This window comes from Lactuca saligna, chromosome 6 (assembly GCF_052625555.1).
Source record: "Lactuca saligna cultivar CGN05327 chromosome 6, ASM5262555v1, whole genome shotgun sequence".
In the NCBI taxonomy this organism is placed as follows: domain Eukaryota; kingdom Viridiplantae; phylum Streptophyta; class Magnoliopsida; order Asterales; family Asteraceae; genus Lactuca; species Lactuca saligna.
Genome location: NC_136422.1, coordinates 177,478,004 through 177,487,487, shown reverse-complemented (window position 1 = coordinate 177,487,487; position 9,484 = coordinate 177,478,004). Strand labels below are relative to the sequence as shown.

The window sequence follows — 9,484 nt, the reverse complement described above, 5'->3', positions numbered from 1 at the left end:
TTATAAACCTATTTCGTTAGAAATCAACGCTTAAAACCATACCGAAAATAATATATATATATATATATATATATATATATATATATATATATATATATATATATATATATATATATATATATATATATATTTTAAACGCTTACAATTCTATTTTACTATAACTACCTACTTTAAACGTTTAAAACAACATAATATATAATAATATTCATTTTTAAACTAACAATCATATGAAACATGATAATTAAACAAGGTTACTAAAGTGTATGTTACAAATACCTCCTCCTTTTGAGGATTTCGTCCCCGAAATCACGACGATTTAAACAAACGGGGATATTTTTCTCTTATGTCATTCTTATTTTCCCAAGTATAATTTGGGCCTCGATGATGTTTCCACTTGACAAGCACTAACTCCACTTCTTTATTACGCAGATCAACCGTTCTCTCATTTATAATCTCTTCAGGTTCTTCTATATATCTTAACTTATCATCCAATTTCACCTCTGATAATGGAACTGTCTCATCATAGATGCTCAAGCATTTGCGTAGATAGCTCACATGAAACACATCATGAATACCTGCCAAATCTTCCGGCAATTCCAAGCGGTATGCTTGTTTACCAACTCTCTGGATGATTTTGAAAGGACCAACAAATCTAGGACTTAGTTTTCCTTTCTTCCCAAATCGCATAATGCCTTTCCACGGGGATACTTTTAGCATTACGAAATCACCCACCTGGAATTCTATGGGTCGTCTCCTCTTTTCTGTATAGGACTTCTGTCGATCCTGGGCCGCTTTCATTCTTTCTCGTACAATTTGAATCTTGTCGGTGGTGTCTTGAATCATTTCAGGGCCTCCAAGGATCTTTTGTCCTATGTCTCGCCAACACAATGGTGTACGACATTTGCGACCATATAATGCTTCATATGGTGGCATTTTGATTGAAGCGTGGTAACTGTTATTATACGAAAATTCAACAAGAGGTAAGTATTTATCCCAGTTACCACCGAACTCCAAGACACATGCACGAAGCATATCTTCTACGGTTTGGATTGTTCTCTCTGTCTGACCATCTGTCTGGGGATGATAAGCTGTGCTGAGAGCAACTCGAGATCCCATTTCACGTTGCATACTTGCCCAAAAGTGAGAAGTGAAGCGAGTATCACGATCGGAAATGATCTTTAATGGCACACCGTGTCTTACAACAATTTCATCCAAGTATACTTGTGCGTATTTCTCCATTGGATCCGTTTCACGCATGGCAAGAAAATGAGCGCTTTTAGTCAGGCGATCAACAATTACCCAAATGCTATCATGTTGTCTAGCAGTCTTTGGCAATTTGGTAATAAAATCCATGGACAGTTCTTCCCATTTCCATACAGGAACACTAAGACTTTCTGGGGTTCCATAAGGCTTTTGGTGCTCTGCTTTGACTTGTAAGCATACTAAGCATTCCTGTACATATCTTCCAATGTCTCTCTTTAATCCAGGCCACCAATAATCAGCTCTTACATCATAGTACATTTTACTTGTACCAGGATGTATTGAAAGTTTAGATTTATGGGCTTCATCTAAAATCTTCTGTCTTAATCCACCAATCTTTGGAATCCATAGCCGATTCTTGAATACTTTTAATCCTTGCGGATCATCAAGTAAAGCATCATTATAATGTATCATCCCTTCTTTCTTCACATTTTCTGGCTTTAGGGCCTCTTCTTGCCATTTCTTTAGTTCATCTAGAATAGTGAATTTTACTGTGGTATGAGTAATAGCATAACACATACTATTACGATAAATTTTTCTGCTAAGTGCATCGGCAACTACATTGGCTTTTCCAGGATGATATAGGATTTCACAGTCATAATCTTTGATCAGCTCCATGGCTCGTTGTTGTCTCATATTCAAAGTTTGCTGACTGAATATGTACTTGAGACTTTTGTGGTCAGTAAATAATTGGCATTTTGTACCAAAAAGATAATGCCTCCAAAGTTTTAGGGCAAATACCACTGCAGCGAGTTCGAGATCATGAGTGGGATAATTCTTTTCATAATCTTTCAGTTGTCTTGAGGCATAGGCTATCACTTTGCCATGTTGCATCAACACACAACCGAGTCCCAATCTTGAAGCATCGCTGTATATGGAGAAATCATCATCACCTTCTGGGAGTGATAAGATTGGAGCATGAGTCAAAAGATCTTTTAGAGTTGAGAAAGCTTTTTCTTGGGCTTCACCCCATTCAAACTTTACTTCCTTCCTTGTAAGACTCGTGAGCGGTATGGCTATACGAGAAAAGTCTTTAATGAATCTCCGGTAATATCCCGCGAGACCCAAGAAACTACGAATTTCGGAAGCATTACGGGGCACTTCCCAATTTTGAATGGCTTCGATTTTGATAGGATCTACAGATACACCATCACTAGAAATAACATGGCCAAGAAATTGAACTTGGCGAAGCCAGAATTCACATTTCGAGAATTTAGCATATAGTTTCTCCTTTCGAAGAAGTTCTAACACCGCACGAATATGAATGGCATGATCAGATTCAGACTTGGAATAGATTAGAATATCGTCAATGAATACGATGACTGATTTATCGAGCATTGGGCGACATACCCGATTCATCATATCCATGAATACAGCAGGAGCATTTGTTAAACCAAACGGCATAACAAGGAATTCATAATGCCCATATCGAGTACGAAAAGCAGTCTTCGGCACATCCTGCTCGTGAACTTTCAACTGATGATATCCAGATCTCAAATCAATCTTCGAGAAATAGCTAACACCCTGAAGTTGATCAAATAAATCATCAATGTGAGGTAGTGGGTACTTGTTTTTGATAGTCACCTTATTCAGCTCACGATAATCAATGCACATCCGCATCGATCCGTCCTTCTTCTTGACAAACAATACAGGAGCACCCCAGGGAGAAGTACTCGGTCGGATAAAGCCTTTGTCAAGTAATTCCTGCAGTTGGATCATCATTTCTTTCATCTCTGTTGGCGCGAGACGATAAGGAGTCTTTGCAATCGGAGCAGCACCAGGCACAAGGTCAATTCGGAATTCTACTTGCCTATCCGAAGGAAGGCCAGGCAAGTCATCAGGGAAAACATCAGGATATTCGTTAACAACATGAACATCATTTACCGTTTTCTTCTCCTCTTTTGAGACATCAACTGAGTAGGCCAGATAGATAGAACACCCCTTCGATATGAATTTACGAGCTTTAAGGAAAGAGATTATTTTGAAGATTCTTTGTTCACCATAGACATAAATAGGATTCTCCCCTTCAATAGGAATGCGTACTATCTTTTCATAGCACAAGAGTTCTGCACGGTTCTTTGACAACCAGTCCATGCCGAGAATGATATCAAAGTTGGGTAGGGAGATAGGAATCAAATTGGCAAGAAAATTATAACCTTCAATTTCTATGACACAATCTCTATAGACTTTATCAACAAGTAATGATACACTTCCCGCGGTATCTACATGAAATGGTTGGGCGAGTGCATAACATGCAATTTGAAAAGAATGCGCAAATTCACGAGACACAAAAGAATCTGAGGCACCAGAATCAAATAAGATGTGAGCAGGTCTAGAATTGACGAGAAATGTACCAGTCACAACATTCGGGTCCTCGCGTGTCTCCTCTGGGGTAATCTGGAATGCACGGCCTTTAGCCTTTGGCACATCCTCCTTTTGGGTTGAAGTACCCACTGGTTGTTGAACGGAAGCTTGACTTCTCACCATTTGGCTGGTAAGAGTAGGGCAGAAACGCTTTCTGTGGCCAGTAACACCGCAAGCATAACATGTAACATTCCTCATCGGGCAAACGGGCTTCATATGACCTGTTTCTCCGCATCCATAGCAAATCACTGGTCCTTTTCCTACCCTGCATTGACCTTGGTGGCTCTTTCCACATTTCTGGCATGGTGGTGGAGCTCTCGACTGAAGAGAAAAAGATTGTGGTCGACCGCGACCACGAAAGGCGCTCTGAGATTGTACTTTTGTGCTAAGATCAGATTGAGCAGATCGACCCAATGGATTAGTTGAAACAGAAACAGTTCGATCAACACGTGGATGCTTCGGGATAGAAAGAGTGGCACCACGTATCTCTAAGTCATGCTCGCGCTTTCGGGCATACTCAACAGCTTTATCGAATGATAGAATATCCCGATTGATCACGAAATCACGGATTTCATACCGTAACCCTTCCATGAATAACTGACTTTTATCGTCTTCAGTCGGGATATACTTCGCAGCAAACCGTGCCTTTTGATTGAATTGAGTTTCATATTCGGTCACAGTCATTCCTCCTTGCTTAAGTTCGAGGAACTCCTTCTCCAGTCTTCTCCTCATATCTAGAGGACAATATTTTCCTAGAAAGCGGATTTTAAACATCTCCCAAGATAAATTCTCCTGGTCATACTCGTTAAGAGCTTCAAATGTCGCTTCCCACCAGACTAAGGCTTCTCCAATGAGCATTGCAGAAGCATAGTTAACCTTGTCTTCATTAACCACATGGGAGATACGAAATACTTTTTCTGTGTTCTGGATCCAGGTAAGAACAACAATGGGATCAAGGACACCTGAAAACTCTGTAGCACCACTACTCTTGAAAGTTTTGAATGAGGGACGTTTCGCTTTCTCTCTTGAAGACTCTCCGATGGCTTTCTCTTTACCCTTATCACTATCCCTTTTGTGTTGTTCGAGAGTTTGTCGAATAACACCAGTAAGTTTATCCAAAAGCCGCTCCTCACGAGGGGATATTGGAGTATCTCCCTCATTAAGATGAAGATCTCCACCCACATCTGGTGTATGACTACCCTCCTGCTCAGCCATTGCTCTGAAAAATTTGGAGTAACATAACACGTAAGAATATAAGGATTTATCATTACCCAACACCCCACTTAAGTCTTTCCTATGGTTTGTATCCATATACGGACAATAAATATGTTCATATATTGAACTTCCAACAGTTTAAGTCTAAATACCAATTCGTGGTATTTAGTTCGCTTAAACCAGTGCTCTGATACCATAATTGTAAGACCCCATTCACTAAAATTACCATAAAGCCAAACATGCTACATGCATATTCATAATTATAATTCACACTAGTGGTCTAAATACAAAAGCATGGATACAAACCAACTAAAAGGGTTTTTACAAAGTTTCATAACTAGTTGTATAAATACATAACTACCGAGGAATTTATAATCCATATACATATATGTATACCAAGTAAAAACGTAGTAGTGTCAACTACTCTAAGTCCTCCAACAAAGCGTGTTTACTCTGGATGCTTATCACCTGAAATAGTTAAACACTAAAAGGGATAAGTGGGCGTCACTTAGTGAGTTCAAAAATAGATACAATATAACGCTATGCCATATACATAACAATATGACAGGAACAAAAAGAAACAAAGGACAACAAAGGCTTATATGTGTATCAAATGAAGGACTTTCCAAATCAATAAACGGTTAGATTCAAGGGATTACAATAATTAAGACACAATAATTTAGGATCATAAGCATCATAAATTCCAGCCCAAGAGGCACATAAAACACGATCCCTTTTTAATCATGTTGCTAGAATATACAGGCTTTCAGCCCTACCTAGCCCGAAGCCAATACCAAAGTGATACGAGTCATGCTCTACATGGTCAAAGGCACAAAGCCAATACCAAAGTGATACGAGTCATGCTCTACATGGCCAAAGGCATCAAAATCAATATCAAGTAATAACCACTTAGATCAATAACACAAGAAAGTACATTGCACATATAACACATAACATACAATTGTCCCTATATTGAACTCACTGTGCTGTAACCGAATGTTGCGATAAAATTCCTCTTTTTCTGATGAAATTACACCATCCTCAGGCCTCTAAAACCTTCAATTATACCCCTGGAGTTCATATTTCAAATTTCATAAGCAATTACTCAACTACTCTCAAGTTATGTTGTTTTCAATTTAGAAATTTTAGTTTTTGTTCTTTGTATAGCTGTCACTTGCAGATCTGTTTTACCCTTATTAAATGTCAAAATAACTAATAAATTATACATATTAATAAAATAGACTCTTATATCTTTCTAATGCCACTGACCTCACATTTTTATGATTTTTCTATAATTTACTATGAATTTTACAAAACAGCATCCTAAAGCTGTCAAAATGTTCCAAAGCTGTCAAAATTCAGCCTTACTGCACTGAACATATAGCTGTTTTCACCCCTTTTAAGTCCGGAATTAGATTTTCGTTTTAAAACAAAAATCAAAGTAGACATTCTCAGCTTTCCAGGGATATATAGCACATCTCCATACGATTTTTCTATAATTTTTGGTGATTTTTACAAAAACAGGACAATTATACCCTTTATAATTTCATTTTACCCTTTACATGATCAAACCTCATGATCAATATCACCAAGTTCTTCTTTTACAATGATAACACTGAATATTTTAGTAATCCATTCTAATTCAAGTATAAACCATGGGTTTCATTATTAATTTTCACTAATTACTCTTAAACCATATGATTAATTCTCAAGTTTACATGTAGTTACTTGATTTCCATTTAAGATTCTAGGTTAATAACATAAACTCATGCCTAATTTCATTAAATTAGTGGTAAACCCACTTTGATCAAACCCTAATCTCTTAATAACTCACTAATTACAAGGGTTAATCCAAAAATTAAGAGTTCATACCTTGATTACTAGACTTGATACTTCAAGAACACTCAAAATCTTGATTTAATCTTCAAAACTTGATCAAGATTGATCATGTATGTGAAAATCTCCCATAGGGATGGTGACGAACTGAAAATGGCAGGAAAATGACTCAAAATCGTGTTTCAATGGGTAAAAACCCGAGTTGGGTCGGGTTTGACCCGGTTTGGGTACCCGTTTTACCCCTAAACACTAAAAATTGCATAACTTTTCGCTCGAAACTCCGTTTTCGATGAGGTTTTCGCCTGTACGTTTCTAACGAGATAATTTACAACTTCCAATAAAAATATCCCAGAAAAGATCTTCCAATAAAATCAGATTTAATTATTTTTAACTTAGACGTTATACTTTCGTTAATTCCGATAGTTGACTTTTTGATCGGAATCACATAAGACTTCCCTATCACCTCTAATACATTCCAAATGATTCTAAACTTATTTTAACTTCAAATATTATAAACCTATTTCGTTAGAAATCAACGCTTAAAACCATACCGAAAATAATATATATATATATATATATATATATATATATATTTTAAACGCTTACAATTCTATTTAATATAACTACCTACTTTAAACGTTTAAAACAACATAATATATAATAATATTCATTTTTAAACTAACAATCATATGAAACATGATAATTAAACAAGGTTACTAAAGTGTATGTTACAAATACACAAACCACTAAGGGATTACTAGAAGATTGATTTAGTAGTTAGTAGTAGAAAATAGTTACATAATCGAATTAGTTACTCATGTGTTCTAACAAAAACATAATATAACAACAAAAATGCCAACAAAAAATTTTCATAGAGTGTAAAGATTAAAAATACATCACAATATATGTAACACATAATAAGAATTAAAAAACATTGTATGCAGATATTTAGTAAGTAGGGTAGTAGTACCAGGATACATTTACAGGTGGAGCTCCATAAGGCATTATGGGTGGTTGGCCTGGTGCAACATACCCACCATTATTGATTTTAGCCAAACTAACTTGACATTGCATTCCATCTCTCGCATATTGATTCCAAACAAGCAAGTGTTGTTTCTTTTCAATGTCCGCCATTTAGACATCAGTAGGTAGTGGGACACTTAACGAAGCAACAAACGGGTCACCACCAAGGGGTTGAACTGACCCGTCAGGAGTCGGGAGAGCCAACAACGGTGCGGCGGACGACTTCCCCGATAAAGCCACACTACTTGCACTTCCGCCACTCAAACTGGTGGTGCTCACATGTTGCCTCACTATTCCCTGGTTATACATTACATTCAACAACAGCGGATCAATGGTGTTTATTGTGCACACTAACAAGAAATCGAGAAAGAGAAAAAAGGGGAAATAGAGAGGGGGGATGTTGGTTTCTTTTTTTTGGGTGTTTCTTGAATTCTTGTTTCTTAATACATATTCTTGAATTAGGCTTAAGCTCGATAAAGCAAGATGATGAGGCTGAGAAATCTGGTTCGAGGAAATGGAAAAACCAGTACAAAGGAATCCGTCAACGACCTTGCGGTATTGATTTGCCTCATTATTCCCTGGTCATACATTATGTTCAAAAACCTAGAGAGAAAAAGAGGAATTGGGGTGAATAAAAAAGGAACTCAATAAATGGACACATAAAGGGAACTCATCGACTCCTTTCTTCTTCATTTATGCCTTCAATCTTCCCAGTCCTCTCGCACTCGTTCCAGAATCTCCTGATGATCTATCTTCCGTTGATGATTGGGATAAATTCGGGGAATCATAAGTCGATTAAGGGTGGAGACAATTTACCGACGGCCATAACAGCAAATGGTGGCTGGAGATCGGCGGCAACAACAAATAATGGTGGTGGCGGCAACATCAAACGATGGTGGTGGCGATCTTCTGTGGGCATTGTTCGATGGAGTGACTTCAAGGTTTTATAAACCTGGTGGAATTAGGTTAAAAGTCGATACCAAGATTATAGAGATTAATTTTAGAAGTTACTAAACAAATTACTAAATTACCCTTATTTATTTATTTAATTATTTAATTTTTTATTTAATTTTGATTGGCCCACATTTATGCACACAATAACACAATAATTAGTTTGAACACCTAAACCTCTCTCTCTCTCTCTCTCTCTCTCTCTCTATATATATATATATATATATATATATATATATATATTCGTTACTCAGATAATATTTTGGTCATTTGTATATCTTTTCATACTCCAGTTGATACTTTAACATATACACGTAAATTCATTATTTTTGAGATTTACAATACCAACTTGTGTTATTATAACAACTTACATATAATCTTGGGATTTTTTATATTACTAAGTAATATATCACAACGAGGTGTAATCATATCATTTATAGCATTCTAATTTTATTTATATGATTTATACAATTTAGATTACTATCTCGTAAACTTTTGACCAATAATAAAGTATGATGCTATTTTGTATATAAAACATAAAATCATCAAAACTTTATAGACACACATGTATTCTTTCTCAAATATTAAAACAGTAAAAGAGGGGCCATAGAAATTCACCATTGAATCGTGAGTTCGATTTGTATGGAATTGGTTTCATTTTCGTGAAGCTTCACGTGAGAACCCACATCTTGATGTCTTTTGAGCTACAACAAACCCTCAGGTTTTTCTATAATATCTTTAATCGAAAGGGGTTGTTTTGTAATGAATAAAATAATAGGATTATTGTGTACAAATTTTTTTTAAAAACTATAGGAACTTATGGTAATGGTTTAAA

At 36.4% G+C, this 9,484-nt stretch overlaps 1 long non-coding RNA gene across 1 annotated transcript; it reads right to left on the bottom strand.

The window, feature by feature from the left end:
- Positions 1 to 4,699: 4,699 nt before the first annotated feature.
- Positions 4,700 to 6,823, bottom strand: LOC145000026 (uncharacterized). Its single transcript, XR_013661090.1, has 4 exons — positions 6,712 to 6,823; positions 5,822 to 5,909; positions 5,236 to 5,307; positions 4,700 to 4,843 (listed from the first exon to the last, which is right to left on the bottom strand). It is a non-coding gene; the product is annotated as an uncharacterized LOC145000026 (long non-coding RNA).
- Between the last annotated feature and the right edge of the window lie 2,661 nt (positions 6,824 to 9,484).